Here is a 16184-nt window from a genome sequence, read left to right as displayed (position 1 = left end):
CCTAAACAAAGGTCAGCAGAAGTGTTACAGGCAGCTTATTCGAAGTCTGAGGAACATTTTTAGATCCTCTGATCACAGGCAAATTGAAAAGGGATGTAGCATGGTCTGGTGAAAGGGAAATGGAGGGGCAAGCAGGTGTTGGGGTAGTAACTGCTTCCGATGGCTAACATCTCCCCGCTGAGGCTCTGGCAGCACGTCCATGGCCTCGGTTGCTATTGCTGTTCCCACTCCACTGTGCGGTGATGGTGGAGGCAGAAAATGAGCTGCTTCATTGGGCGAGGTTGAACCTTGACGTTCTTGTGGCAAGATCCCATAGTGGTTTATGGAAGTGGGCAAGGGGGACTAAAACGAGAGTTGTGGATAGCTTATTGATGTGTGGGTTGCGAGTAACCTAGATTTCTGCAGACACGTGGAAATGATACCTGGTAGCGGGGACTCTGTGGTTTTGCTGACAGTGTCATAACATGATGTGTTGTGGAGACATAAAGGCAGATTTAACCTTGAAGGGACATGCAGGTTCCTGAGTTGGAGTGTAAGACAGGAAGATGTTGGTGGACTCGTCACCATTTGGAGTCTTTAAATTGAGATATTTTTTTTACAATCTGTATCTTAATTCAGCATCTTGGAGAAGTCCCAAGGAGTGAAGATGTAGGGATCCCTTTGGCCTTGTGATTTGTGGATCTACTTATTCCCACACATCAATAGCACTGCAGAGGAGGAGTTATTTTGCGGTGTGCTAAATGTGCTTGTAATACCTGTCCATTTGGTTAAGACAGTGACTGTACTTGGCTCACATGCTTCAGGGCTGCCAGCAGTCACTGCATTGTGTCCAGGAATGCTATTTCCTCTCATGGTGTAATTAGCCAGATGTTTGTTGTTTTTGCATTCCTCTGAAGCATTAGAAATGAGCCACAATCGGTGACTGAGGATGCTGGGAAGGAAGGGCTCTGGGGTCAGTGGGGAAGAGGGAGAAACGACTCTTACTGGGGGATAAAACCCATCTTTTTGCTGTCATCACATGCTTTGATGGCAAGTCTTGTTTGTATCCTCAGAACAGAGTCTGGGACCAGACTTCATAGGTTTTCTCTTTCCCCTGCTGCATGAGATCAGTCACTAAGTGTCTGTGGGACGCTCGTTTGAACAGTTCTTTGCCAGTTTTGGAGTTGCCACCCTGACTGTGGCGTGTTTTCTTGTGCTCTTTGCTCATAGTATGAAAATCTCATCTCCTTAAACTAAAGGACTTCTGCCTTTATCCAAGTTACTGAGCTCTGTTGCAAGAAACGACGTGAAATTTTAATAAACTGTGAAATGCAGGAGATTTTACTAGGTTTTAGGCAAAGAGTCCTTTCTGTTCTTAAGCTTTCTGACATAAAGATGTTTTTCCTTGTGGAAGATGAAAGGAAAGTATCCTGAAAAGGTTCTCAAAAAAGAGAAGCCTGATATATTGAGGAGGCTTAAAGGGTAGTGGCATGAAGGAGACCTGTTTGTTCTGATGATTAAATCATAGAGGTAATGGGAAGTTTTATTATTGCCATTGTACCTTATGATTCTTTGTTTCTGAATTGGCTTTAATAAATGCCATGTTTAAGAAAATGAAATTAAGTTGTTGCGTTGTTTTGTTTCTTTTTTTCAGTCTCTGGCAGCCTCCTGTTACATAGTAAGACCAGAGGTAACAACACGACTAATTAAAGGGCTGCAGTGCTTCATTCCCTAGGGCTAATTATTCTGTAGGAAATGGGTCGATTACTTAAATTGTTTGCCGGCAGGAGGCAGGAAAAGCCTCTGTTCCCACTCCTCACCTTCCTTTTGTGGGAAGCACTGCTCACCTCCATAGGCAGCTGCAGTACCTTGGTAGGCTTCCAGGTGCCAGAGCCATGTCCTGCAGATGAGGAGATGGCACCTGAGTAAACACCTATGTGGTCCCTTCTGTACTGTGTGTTCATGTATAACTGTAAATGAAGCAGTGTCCAACAAAGGTGTTCCTGGGCTGGATCTGGAGTGAAAGAAATTAAGTTGAGCAATACAAGTTGGAGTTCTCTTTCAAAATTACGTCTGCCTTTTGTGAAAGGTGAAGTATGATATTTTTCTTACTGCTTCTCAAAGAAGATTGATCATCTAGGTAGCTAATGTTTTCCGACATCATTATCTGCTTGTGGCTTGCTTGGTATGGGTTTGTAAATGATCCCCTTTTACTTCGCAGATCTGCTCCCTGTATGTATTTTAGGATTCTCTGGTGACTTTGTTGCCTGACTGTGACGTTTGCTCTTAGCTCCGCAGGCTCAGTACAGACTGGGTGAGGAAGTGGAGGACTGATTTGCCCTGTACATCTGAAATAAACTGGTCTGCTTTTTGCATTTCTGAGATGGTACATGAGGCAGGAGTATCCAGATGGTTTCTGAGCTCCTAGGTGAGGTGGTTGTGCAGGCAACCAGAAAGAGTCCTGAAAGAAAGCCAGACTGGGCAAAGTCTTTGACTCTGCAGGAACAGATTACCAACATCTGTGCCAACCGGGAACAAGGTGCTCTTTCTGGTTAGTCAGAGCACTACATTCCTGGCTGTGAATGATACACCAAATAATGTCTAGTGCAAGCCAGAGTCCATGCACCTCCCAGTCCAGCTAAAACAAGTGTAAAAGACATGTATTTGCAGGTGCACACTGCTCTTTAACATGTCATTAGGGGCTAAATAAAACCTAGACTGCTTTAGAGATCTGTTTGTAGGCATTTCTGAATGAGAATACCTATGAGTTGCTAGATCAGAGGTGTCTAATCATTGTGTAAAAGAGAAAAACATTTTAGGTTACCCTTTCTTTTGTTCTGGATTTTTATTAGTGTTAGTGCACAGAGGTTAGCCACAACCTTATTTAAAAACTCCCCCGCCCTCACAGGCTTCTGTCAAAGCTGGATTAGACGATGGAGGGAATCTTCCCTGTCACAAATGCGTGCTGTCTTGCTTTCATTGCATAAGATCCAAGCATTAGTAGTTGTTAGATAAGTGTTGATAGCATAGAGTGGCGAAGCTGCTGTTTGACACCTTCCGTGCTGGATCTTTGCTTTCAGGTGCGCCGTGTACTGAAGGTAGCCTGTATGAAAGACTTCTGCAAAGCACCTTTCTGTCCTGCTCTCCTTGATTCTGCTGGGAGCGTGAAGGAAGCGATGAAGTATTTCTGGAGGAGGAAGCTCTCTCTTTAGCATGGGTAGCTGTGGCATAGTGCCGTGTGTACTGCTAAGTGCCTTCTGGGGATGGGGAGTCTGTTTTGTGGTTTTTCACCGTGAAGACATACAAGCTTATTCAGCTCCACCAGGGTAATCTGAGCTGGGAAATCTGGGCTGGGGCTGTGTCTATGCAGAGCTCGAGGTAGAGTGGTTCCTCGCTGCTTACGGCAGATAGTGCCTGATAATAGTGGTATATGTGGCTGTTTCCTCTGCTGCTATCCAGCTTAGCAAAGCTGGGCTTGCTTAATCCGCAGGGCTCACTTGGGCCCCTTTATTTTCTTTGTGTGTTGTGTCAGCGGAGGTTTATGGTAAGGATGCTTCTAGTAAGTTCTAGAGGAAGAGTTATTTCTTTTTGTGATTTCTGGTGTTTTCAAGACGTGTATATAGTTTCCCCTAGTGGCATGATAGATACAAAGTGATTTGGTTTATTTTGATCCAGCAGTTCTTTCCAAGGCAGATCTCACAATTAAGCTTTTAGTTGGAAGTGGGCTTGCACAAGAGGCACAGGATGTAGGGCACAGTTTATAAAAATGCTCTGTCTACCAGAAAGAGAGGAGCCGCTGTGAAGGTAATGTCATGATTCCTTAGCAATGTAGAGCTTGGCTGTTGTTGCTTTCCATTTTCCTTTGCAGGTTAATACTTTACAATGGAGATGAGATACTGAGTTTCCAAAACATCAGCTTCGGTCACTTCAAGCTGACAGAGGCTAGTGTTGTGTCTGGAGTGCCCTGGGCATTCCTATTTTCTGCAGTGAAAGACTCGGGTGCATATAGAAAGTAGACATTATATATTATATTATATTATGCTATATGATATTGTTGGCATAAAACTTGTGGATGTGCAAAAAGTCAACTTCTAGAATCCAAGTACTCCTGCTGGGTAATTATATCCTTTTGGAAACAATACCTCAGGTTGGTGATTGCATTATGAGGTATTACTGCTCACTATAAAGGCAACTTAACGCGTAATTCTTTATTCAGAGATAAGCTAGAATAAAATTAGTTTTTCAAAGATCAGATCAATAAGTAGAGAATGTTGATTTCTAAAAATGTAATGTATGCACATGTTCTGATTCACCTCTGATTTTCATGGTATGAGCTCCAAGAGCTGCAATAATGCTTAGTGCTCCAGTTTCAAGGTGGGGTACGCTACCATTATGTGGTTAGAGTGTTTTAGGGTGGGGTTTTTTTGTTGTTGTTGTGTTGTTTTTTGGTTTTTTTTCCTCCCATCTACCTGTTGGACATAGAAGACAAGAAGGTGTCACATTCTGATGGGAGAAATGTAGTTTTAGTGGTTTGAGATCCTTACTTGAGAAACAAGGACTGGGCAATGTCATGACAATGATTAAGATTTGCTACACTTTGGACCAGACCTTGGCAACATTTGGAGTACTAAAAATCTCTGAGTGCTAACACCACCACTTGCACTGCATCTTTCATCTGAGAATCTCTCTGTTCTTAATGAATTTTCAGTGTGTCTCTGTGAGGCTGTTGTTATTAGTGTCATTTTGCAGACAAGTTGATAAAATGCTTGTATAAGCACATTCAACAAGCCAGAAAAGGCAGGAATAAAATTCAGAAATACTAATGTTTCAACCTGTTCTTGAGCTACTATCTTGTACTTTCTCTTTTGCCAGAAAAGAGACAAAAGGCGTTATTTTGGTAGCTTTTCTCCCCTTCCCTTCCTTTTTTTTCTTTCCTCTCTTTATTTTTTTTTTTTTGCATTGAGTTAAGCAGCATGAAAGTGAGACATTATTATGCAATATATCTAAGTGTGCGTGTGATACTTGAAAAAATGGTAATCAGATAAGTTGCTAGGCAACAGTAACCTGCCTTCAATTACCAAAAAGCCAGGGAGTTTGCTTTCATAATGTAACATGTGTTCTGTACTTCTTCGTAAAGCAAGTGTAGGTGGAGTTTTGTAAGAGTTGCTCCTTTTTAATTCGCCTCCTTCTTAACCTGCCATATTGCGAGGTCAGATTTGACCCCAGTTTTAGAGAAGTGTTCACAGAACCTGAAATCAACACAAAAAAATGCTAGACGAGCTCTTGAAGATAATGAAGCATATGTAGGTGTACATAAGTAAATAACCATTCACTCCCATGGAAATGTGGGTCTTGGATGGTTCAGCAGCTTACAGAAAGCAGTCCATAGCTCATCCTTGGGACCATGAGAAATAAGAAAACGCATGAGAGATGCATAATCAAAGGTAGATGGAAGGGATATGTGGCAAGCTGTGAGAAATCTTAAAACACACACAGTGGCTCATTGCCTCAAAAATACTGAGAGCCATGGTAATGCCTGAAAACCTGAATGTAAACCCAGGTGGTTCATTGCCTTGGTGGGAACAGAATGCAAGGAACATAAGCAGGGATGAGTGTACCTAGAGGAAAAAGTGAGAGTATAATAATGTAAGACAGATCTAGCAGCACAGGGGAATTTGACTGTGTGTTTATTTGAAACCTGAGGGGTCTGCTTGCTTGTTTGTTTGTCTTTAAGACATTGCAGGATAATAACAACAAAAAAATAAAAACTCTTGGCAGTTATTCTCAACATGTTTCTTCTGATTTTGGTGCTAAATGACCACAGCAGCATTTGCAATACTGTAATTATGTGATAGTGTGGGCATCTGATCAAGCCTCTTCAGCTATTGGGTTGTGGCTTTTAAAAGAAATCTGAAACTCGGGAGATCTAATGTGCTTCTCGAGGCTTTGCCAGAAGCTTTCAGTGGAGATAGGGAACCAACCTAGAGATATCTGAGGAAGGGTGCACCTAACCTTGGAGATCTTTTGTTTTGCTCAGGTATCTGCAAGTTGTTGCTTTATGGAGTTGGTTTTGGAATTTTCTTGTTGTGTTCCAAAATAGAGGCATTTTCTTTTCAGGAGGTGGCAATTGTGTAGCAGTGTGTGCCCTAGGTACTGTCTGAGGGAATTCAGTCTTTTGGGGAAGGAAGCTCAGCCGCACCTGCCACGTTTTGTGCTCTATCTACCGGTCAGGGTTCCAAGATGTTTAGATCCCAGCTGTCTGTGCAGGCTCCCGAGCCCCCGTGGCAAGGCAGCAGGGCAAGGCATGGTGGGAAATGAAATCTGCATCATTCTCCATGTAAGTTCTGCCAGACCAGGGTGAGTTTCTGAGAAGACAGATGCCTGCTTTCTGTTTCCAAATGTGGCCCTTTCTTCCCAGGAGAAACCCAGATAAGCCACTGAAGAGCATTGTGACTCTGTTGGTAGGGCAGTTTATCACCAGGTAGTTGCACGGACCCGAGCCTTCTTTTTTGGAGCACTTTGGAAATCATGAAGAACCTAAATAGTAAAATAGACAGTTGAAGGAATGCACAACTAGCCACTTCCCCATCAGGAACATGCTTTTCTTTTTGTTTGCTTGTTCTTTGTATTCTCATTTGATGAGTGCTACTGCTAAATTATGCTAACATGCAGTCCCCAACCTGCTGACACCAGGAATGTTGGTGTCTGTGTTAGAGGAACCGTCAGAGGAGCATGGGCAAGTGCTCTTTTCCTGCACTGAAAGGGAAGCCCGAGTCTGGTCTTCTAGTTAAATTTTTAATGTTTCTGTATATGCAATTGAAGGTCACACCACTGTAGTTGTGGGTTGGTTTGCTTGGTTGGTTTTTTCCCACTACAAACATTACAACTTTTTAATCATTAGTATTTCAACGCAGAAAGTTCATTTAGCTACCAAAGGAAAAAAAAACCAAAACAAAATAAATCCCCTTTTTTGAACAGCTTAAGTGTTGTATTAATCATGTGAGCTTTAAAGTCAAACCTTTATCTTCAGCTCTACCTCTCTGTTCATGTGTGTTACGGCATAGTCTTGGCTAATGAAGAGTCTTCAATGATTATTTTCTTTAAAGCATAGATCAATGTGTAACTAAATTAATGGTTTCTCCAGCACTGGGAGAAAGGGGCTGAACTGAGTGGGCCTGTGTTGTCCTAAATTAGGTTGGCTTGAAGCCCTTTGTAAGGTTCATGTTAGCGCATTGGAGGAGTCAGGAGTGTGTAGCACTTGTTTATTTTGTATGGTTTTATTTGTTACTACTTTACAAATCCAATTATAGGCAAATAGATCTGACTATGTACACAGTGTTCTTGGTGTCCTTGTGATCCTAGGGAAATGCTTTTAAAAATTTTGTTTGCATGTGTCTGATAAATAGTTCAGTAGAAACTATATCCAACTGTGATGAAATATGTGTAATGAAAATAGAATACATTCAGATAGTTTTTAGGAACATCAATTTTGCAACTATTTAAATCGGAGCTAGCTAACAACAAAGTTCTATCCCAATTTGATGTACTAATATCTAGCTATTAAAATAGCAACTATTTTCATGATAAGAGAGACTCCAAAGTAGATGTAAGCCTCAGTGCATAGGCAGAAGCTGCTAAATATGTCTCTATAATACTCATGTTACATTGATTTAATTAGTGGTTTTATGCTATTCATTGCTCTGTTAATCTGGGTGGGAAGGTTTTGTTGGGGGAGGATTAGTTATTTAATCTACATTTTTAATTGAAGTGTTTTTTGTAGTTCAGTGTTATCTAGATAAAAACAATGTGGGTTTTTCTTTGGGGGGGGGGTGGTTTTTTTGTTTTTTTTTTTTTTCTTAAGGAGAATATTTCTCTTGAATTCCTTTTGGGCTTTGGTACTCAAAAACTGAGATTCATTAGAATGTGAAGATCCCATTTGTTACAGTCTGACACATAAATATTCTTGCTCTGTAAGTTCATCACATGCAATTAGTCTTGTATAGACAAGCCCTTGGAGTGTAAGATCTGTGAGGCTGACATGAGTATGATGTTAGATACTTGTGTGTTGGAGCTGACACCTCAAGGTGTGACTTCTGTGAATATTGGGAGTGTGGCATCCTAAATGTCAGTGCTTGAGAAGTACGGCCTGCATTCATGGGATCTGCTTGCTGGGTTTGTGCAGCCTGAGCTCAGCATGGAGCTGAGAGGCAGTTGGGTCACTGGAGCTGGGGGGGAGAGGCAGCACCAGTGTCCCCAGGATGGGCTGGGGTGGTGGGCAGGTGGCGCGGGCAAGGACCTGCTTATGTGAAGGCCACACTCTCTCCTGGATTGGGGAAGGGCAAGGAGGAGAAGGGCGATGGGAGAAGTGAGGAGAGGAGGTGGGGGAGATAGATCAGGTGGCAATGTTAAGAGAGGGAGAGTCGGGATGAAAAGGAGTCAGCAATGAGGTTTACTTTAAAAATCAGGGGATTGGCTGGGAAAATGAAGATGAAGCACTCTCTGGTGGACCCTTCAAGGGTTAACCAAGGGTTAACCTTGGCTGAGATGGTAGCAGTGAGGATTCTTTAATCAGTGGCTCCAATGAAGTTGCTCGGTGTGTTTGCTGTGGCTGGGATCCAGAAGGACAGTGGAATCAAAAGGCTCAGCCTCACCGGGGGAGAGGCAGCTGCTGGGGAGACACCCCGGGCAAGGGGCAGTTACAGGTACTCACCTGAGGCTCTGACCAAGTCTTCCAGGGCCCAGTCTACCAGAATTAAGCTGTCCATACACATTGCTTTTTCAGTGTTTAAAGCCTTTCTTGCACTGTGCTTCATTACGATTAAACTGTACTTCTTCGGTTTAGGAAGACTGTGTGGTTGGTGTATTAGCTGTCGGTCGCACGCATTTGGTCCAAAAACTGCCGGAGTCTGAAACAGCTCGGACTTGCTGGAGGCAACCCAGTCAACCTGCGGATGCTGTGAACCAGGAGCTGAGCAAAAAGTGGGAGAGCTCCAGGATTCCTTCCCGGAAAAGGTAAGGACTAAAGGGTAAAACCAATGGGTTCAAACTGCAAGTTACTTTCTGTAAGTGTAAGTTAGATCACCATTTGCACACATTGCCCTTGATTTCTGTCTGCTTTGAGTCACATCATTCTGATTGCTCATCATTTATATTGCCCAACTTATTCCAGTGTTACTGTCTATTTAAAACCTTACACTCAGGTAGCCCTAGACAGTTTAAACAATCAGGACAGTGGAGCAGTATCTCTGAGCTAAACCAGAGCAGTAGGTAAAGAGTGGAGAGTTGCTCTCTCCGGTGGTAAAAGCACAGGTGTGAGTCAGATGATGAAGAGTCTATTCCTGGCCCTAGCAAGCAGTGCAGCCTCTGCACCTGATTCACCAGCATGCGAATACTGATCTTTTTAGGCTCCTCTTGCTGCTCTCCTGTATCTATGGCAGTCTGTTCACACTTGCACAGAGTGGATGTAAAATGCTATCAAATTGGATGGGTGATTTATATCCTGGCAGATGGGCTGGACATTGTGGAACCAGAACAACAATCTCCAGACCCTGCAGCATTTTCAGAGTGCTCTGTGTGTCTGCAGTATGGTGCCCTAACAGGAGGGCACAGGTGCTCTCATACAAGGTGCAGCAGTTCAGGCTACAGTATTGTTTTCCCTATTGTGCATAAGGTTTCATGGGTAGCTTGTGCACAGTACTTTATCTCTGACTGGGAACTTGCTTTGCATATGCAGATGCTACATATATAAAATTCAAATTAACGTAGCACCTTCCTTCCTCAGCCTGTCCTGTCTCAGGGGTCTCATTACCCTCTCTAAGTGGTAGTGCGCAGGAGATTCTATGCTAGGGGATTCTTTTGTCCTACTCTTGTAGATGTTCTTGCTCTGATAGACCCCTGTCACTCTCTGAGGCTGGGGAGCAGACCCAGTCAGCTGCTGAAGGAACACTGTAGAATTATGGCAACACTAACAGTGTGGATCAGCAGGGTCCACTGCTGCCTCAAGCTCCGATGGTGATTGTGCTCCCTTTTGTTTAGCTGAACGTAGGGCTTCAGTTGGTCCAAAAGTGTTGTCTACTGAGTAGTAAAGTCCAGACCAGTGCTGCAAGGTTATGACAAAGCAAGTGTCAGCAGCTTCCTGGGAAGGCTGCTGGTGATGGACCGAGCCTTGGAATGAGTCCAGCCGTTTTGTCAATGGTGCAGCCATGAGTGCTTCTGAAGAAAGCTGTGTCTGGCAAGCGCTCTGGTGTGTGGTGCTGCTGCTGTGAGTAGAGCGAATGCTGCTTATTGCCTGCCCTCCAGAACCATCAAAGGAAGCGCAGCCATCTCCTATTACTGTTAAAACAAAAACTGATCGCGGTATGGGCACAAGAAAACATAGATCCATTGGCAGTAGAGCAAGACTATGAATTATTAATTCCTCCAGTGCCTCCTGTGTGTTCCATCCACTCAGGCTGTTCAGGATGCTGCCTGCTGGAGATTCAGACAGATCTCCTTCCCAAGCCACGGGGACACGACCCTGCAGACTGTGATCACCACTCTGCTTGGCTTGTCCTCCATGAAACTGGCTCGTGTGTTGTTGTGACATCTTGGAGGACACAGAAGTAACCTTTGATCGTCCTGTGGGCTGTTGGTAGGAACTCTTGCAACACGAATGAAACTGGGACGTGTCTGGCAATGCCAGCCTGGAATTGGCGGTGTGGGGAGGGCAATGAGTTAGGACCAAGATAGCTGGCTGGCTGGCTGCTCTGGCCCAGTTTGGAAAAGGGAGGTGGGGGGCTGCATCTTTTGTGTAGCATTGCTTTGGTTCATGTAAGAGAACTTTTACTATGTCAGCGTGTCCTTAACTCTGTCTTGCTGAGAAGCCGAAGTGTCGTCTGCTAAAAGTTCCCTGAGCACAGGCAGGATTTTTTCTCCATGCAGAGTGCTTTAGTGGAGAGGACTGTATTTAAATGGCTGTTTGGGAACATCCGTGAAATACATAGTTTTTCTCAACTCACTTACTACTGGGCATTTGTATATGTAATAGTTGTCAATTGGCAGCTGAAGTTGAGAGGCAATGAGGACTTATGAGGCTGCAGAGACTAAATTCTCCTCTGATTCTTCTATGAACTGCTCTGAGCTGAGGTAAGAGGTGCCTTGTGTGAGACAAGGCATTGGTGAAGGTTTGTTCAGAGGCTGTTCCTCAGCATAAAATGTACATACTTAGATGTGGAGGGGTTTTTACTCTTTTTTTTTTTTTCTTTCCCTCTTGCTGGTTGGCATGAAGATTCCTTCAGCCATTTCATACTCACAGGGTGTACCATGCATGCAATGTTGCAAACTTTTGAGCGTTTTCCTCCATCATCCTTCTGCACCTTCCAGAGTTGCTCTTGGCTATTAGGCTTTTGCTGACAGATACTCAGATTTTTAGTGTGGGAAAAGCTCCCTGTAACTAGCAACTGCTGTAGAAATGCTGAGCTGCTTAAAGCAAAAGTTTAACCCTTGCATTTACAGCTGTTGTGTAATGTGCCCTACCCCATTTTGAGAGCACTTCAAACGCTCTTAAAGAGCTTTTAGGAAAGGAAGAGAATAATACTTAAGTTAAAACGAGGCACTGTAACTCGCGTCCAGAACAGTTTTTAGCTTCTCATTATGCCAGCTAGCTGAATTTACCCTAGAGTGAGCCACCTTTCAAGTTGTCTTAGTCCAGAAGTGAGGGAAGCTGTGAAGGCTACGATAAAATCCCCTGACTGTGTTTGAAGAGTCCTCACCTAAAGAAGTGGTGGAGCCATCCTGGGGGGAAGATTGCCCAGCTGGTTTGAGAAGTAGGGTAGTTTACACAAAGAGGGCTCTAAAGGAAGAAAGGGTTGGTCCTGAAGCACGAAGGATGTGTTTGTCCTCTTGTGGTCTTGGCAGAAGTGAGAAGACAAAGTGGATTTATTTTATTTTATTTTTTTTAAATCAGTGGAAGAAATAGAGCAGGCAGTAGGTTTGTGGTTTCCATAGTGATGTAGTTGTGAAAGCTTTTGTACAGCTGAGCTTTGCCCTCACTGTAATCACACTTGAAGATTATGAGTATTCAGCTTTTCCTACCAGGGAAATGTAAATATACATCAAACATGGAAATGGCTGAAAATGCAACTGCATGCCCATGACTTGTTATGTATGCTATGTTACCTGAGTATGTGGATGTCGGGAAGCTCAGCTTTATCGTGGCTTATTTCTCCTGTAAAACAGAATCACAGAATGTTAGGGATTGGAAGGGACCTCAAAAGATCATCTAGTCCAATCCCCCTGCAGGGGCAGAAACACTTAGATGAGGTTACACAGGAATGTGTCCAGGCAGGTTTTGAATGTCTCCAGAGAAGGGGACTCCACAACCTCCCTGGGCAGCCTGTTCCAGTGTCTCTCACCCTCACCATGAAGAAGTTTCTTCTCATATTTAAGTGGAACCTCCTGTGTTCCAGTTTGCACCCATTACCCCTTGTCCTGTCATTGGTTGTCACTGAGAAGAGCCTGGCTCCATCCTCGTGACACTCACCCTTTACATATTTATAAACATCAATGATGTCACCCCTCAGTCTCCTCCAAACTAGAGAGACCCAGCTCCCTCAGCCTTTTCTCATTAGGGAGGTGCTCCACTCCCTTAAGAATCTTCATGGCTCTGCGCTGGACTCTCTCCAGCAGTTCCCTGTCCTTGAACTGAGGGGCCAGTTGTCCTGCACTGAAACAGTGCATCACACTGTCGTAATACCACAGTTCTTGCTGCAACACACAGTGATATGTTGACATGTGTTCTTTGCTTTTATCTTATCCATACACACACACATTCCACGCCACTGATGCCTGTGACTCTCTGCTCACCTGCACTGATTTCAAACATGCACAGATCAAGAAACATGTGTCTGACTCTATCAGGGCCTGCCAACTGCTCAGAGCACCACCCTGTGAGACTTGGAGAGGTGTGCTGTGTGCTGCTCATGGCCATCACCTTACTTGTTCCTGTGGGACAGGGAAATGGGCTGCATATGGCATTAAATCATGGTTTATTATTAAATGTAACTAGTCCTGTCTAAAATCACATTTGGCCTATTGAAGGCAACCGTGAGGCTGATGTGGCTCCTGGGGAAAATGAGTTTGACACCCCTGGTTTATTTTAATGGGCATTTTGAGAGTGTTTTAATTGTCAAAGCAGATGGCCTGCGGAAAAGTTTTGCATATGGAGAGAGCTGTTTGTGACTGTGTATGGTTGAATTTGTGAGCCTTTAAATCTGGCTCTCAGAATATGTTGGAGTGCAAAACTTTTCAGCATCTCAGCTGGTGGATTATCAGTGGGTCATAGAGGTAGAGGAAGAAAATGCTCAGTGTGAGTGCTGGATGAACACATCAGACAGGCATGTACCCAGTCCTGCACACCCACCTGCACAGTCCAGCCTGCATGAGTCACCAGCATTTGTGCCTCATCTTCTTCCTTTTTATTTGTACTGCGGCTTGATGCCTCTCTTGCTGTTTCCCTGAGCAAATCTCCCCTACCTTTGGCATTTGTTTTGCTTATCTGATGGATGTAATGGATCATCTGTTCCCTTTATAGAAAGGAATGTTAATTATTTTCAGAAGGCTAATTAGGTTGCTAATGAGAAGCTCTACTGCAGTAGTATTTCCTTTAATTACTCACTCTTAAGTGCTCTACAGAAGAGCTTATTGAATATGCTGTTAAATACAAATGCTTGTATCTGGCTCAGGGTTGCACCTTCAGGCTCCCTGAAAGAAATGCTTTGGTAAACTTGGGAATCCATGTGACACAGATGACTGAGCAAATGAGACCGGTGCTGAGAGCTGCCTAGTCATGCAGCCTTTGACTCCGTGTGAATTAGGTGCTTCTGCGAGTGACTGGCAGCAGTTCCTCTCCGCATTTCAGTTTTGCTTGACAGCTTTTGGCGGTATTGATAACCAATTGTGCTACTTGCCGAACTCATCTGTAGTTAGATGCAGCCCTCACACCAAGTAGTTTAGTCTAATTAGCCAGATGGCAGCCAGAGGCACAGAGAGGTGGAGTGACTCATCCAAGGTCATGTTGCAGATCATGGCAAACCTGGTAATAAAGCAGAGGTTTCATCAGTCCTGTTAGTTCACTGCACTATTCGGCCCATTGTGCATCTCTTAGGGTCAGCACAGTTTACTACAGGACTTGCATCAGTTTGCATGTTGCTTCGTGAGGCAGCACAGCTGCTCAACAACCCCACCCATGTACCCACCTTGCCACTGACTTAGGAAGGTCCTTTTGCTTCTCCATTTGAGTCCTGGCTGCTACTCGCTTCTCTCCTTTTTTTCACCCTTTGTTCTGGAAATCTCAGTGCCTTTTAGAACTGCTCTGAGAGAGCTACTGTATTCTGGATGACATTTTAGTTTTAGTACTCCCAGGATGAGAGGTGTTGGGGTGAGTCTCCAGCATCCCCTGCTTTTTAAGTGCTGAGCCTTCATGCAGCTCTGCAAAAGAACTTCACTTTTTGGCAGCATCCTCTGATGTCGAGTCCAATTCCTGAGTCTGCTCTTAGCCAGACTCCTGGAATCCTTTACATGCTGTAGTTCTAAGAGGGAGGATGGTGATGAAGGCTGCTGAGTGGGGTCCACTTCCATGCATGAGAAGATGCTCCCTATGCTTATAGACTGATCATCAAAGACCCAATTGGAGAAGGAAGGAAGACCTGTCAGTGTTGTGGATGCAGTGCAAAACTTCATATGTTGTACTGTGCTGGCAAAGTATCTAGGTGCAGGTGACTCTGTAGAGTGACTTAGGCCTAAGAAATACCCAAGAAAACTATTAGCAGCATGAGAAAGCAGAAGTCACCCTCCAGTTCTTTTCAAGAACAGATGTGCTCTGCTAGAACAACTTATATCTGTGCTCCACACATGCATGACTCCTTCACTGAGGCACATTTCATTTAAAAGTTAACTTCGCTTGTGTAGCATTTAAGTTAATTTTGCATATCTATACAGCTGTGGGAACTCTGAGAGACAGTGAAGATATAGCGAAGCAAGTTGGTTAACTGCAGTGTACATATAAGTTCTAAGTTAGTATAAGCCTATGCACAAAGAGCACACTTGAAAAATGTCAAGGTATCTATTTTGAACACCTTGGCATTGCTATGAACTGTTGTGCAAAGTAGTGGAAATAGTGCTGTTTAGCATATGTGTAATGTGACAAGTTTGCTGTTGTATGTATCAAAGTTAGTTATATAATGGAAGCATATTTAGGTTGTTTTACTCATGATGGGAGATAAAAACTTACATTCTTACTCATCCTACCAACAGTGTATTGCTTAATACCTAGTGATTATCATAAAAGTCCTTAACATGCTGCAGGTTTATGTACCTCTAGAAATGAATGGACAAGCTGACCAGAATGTGTGCCTCCAGCACCGTCAATAGTAGATGCATGATTCAGGCATGAAAATGACAGCTCTTAAGCGTTTTACATAAGCAGCGACAAGATAACATATGGTGCCTCTCTGGTTCCATTTGCTATGGGTCACCTGATGCTCCATTTGTTGAGCAGATTTTTAAAGATGGTTTAAAAAGAATTTAAGGTTTAGGTTTTGGAGAGTGTTTTTTTTTTTTTTTTTTTTTTTTGGTGGCCAGTATGAGCAGTATCTAACCATTTTGCTTAAAACTGAGGAATTCTTTTCTACTCTTATCACAAGACAGTTTCCAACATGCAGATGAGAACTGGCATCTTTGCTCAGCTGGCTCTTTGCCCAGAGGCATAAGGTGCCTATTGTTGCCCAAAGGGAAAACAAGATAAAGAAAACATCTTGGTTGATAAGACCTGAAATCACCCTATGTAACCTCAGGTATTTCACAAAGATGGATAAATCAGTGTTGTATGTGCCTGAAGCATCTCTAAGTAGGTACTGGGAAGATGCAGGAGTGGTAGCATCAGGAATGTTCAAACTCCAGTTTTGTCTCCAGGATGTGTCCGTCTCCAGCTACTGTAACAGGCTCTAGTAACTACAAATGGGAGCCTGTGGAGACAAAGCTTGTAGTGAAGGTACCTTTGTTAAGTGCCTGAAATACATGAATGAATTGGGGCCTGTGTGCGTGTGGGAGATGTTTATGTGAGATTCAAAAGCTAGTGAAACTGTGGCATGCAAATAATTAATTGTTAGAATGGTATCATGTTGCAGTGGTGATAGAAGGCAGATTACTGGAGGCTGAATCTCAAAGAA

General features: G+C 43.5%; 1 protein-coding gene across 11 annotated transcripts in view; it reads left to right on the top strand.

Moving 5' to 3' along the window:
- The window catches only part of TMEM229B (transmembrane protein 229B), a 36734-nt gene that overhangs the window by 3353 nt on the left and 17197 nt on the right, over nt 1–16184 (top strand). For 8 of the 11 annotated variants that reach the window (XM_065838646.2, XM_071809302.1, XM_071809303.1 and 5 more), the window contains one exon: nt 8822–8991. The exons of 1 other annotated variant lie outside the window; for it this stretch is intronic. The gene's annotated coding sequence lies outside the window, so the exon portion shown is untranslated. Of the gene's footprint in view, nt 1–3699; nt 3784–8590; nt 8682–8821; nt 8992–16184 lie in introns of those variants that run through there. 2 more of the 11 variants (XM_071809301.1, XM_065838645.2) reach the window with 2 other exon arrangements.

Source organism: Patagioenas fasciata, chromosome 5 (assembly GCF_037038585.1).
Source record: "Patagioenas fasciata isolate bPatFas1 chromosome 5, bPatFas1.hap1, whole genome shotgun sequence".
Lineage (NCBI taxonomy): Eukaryota > Metazoa > Chordata > Aves > Columbiformes > Columbidae > Patagioenas > Patagioenas fasciata.
Note: the sequence above shows the minus strand (reverse complement) of the source record. Positions and strands in the feature narration are given on the sequence as shown.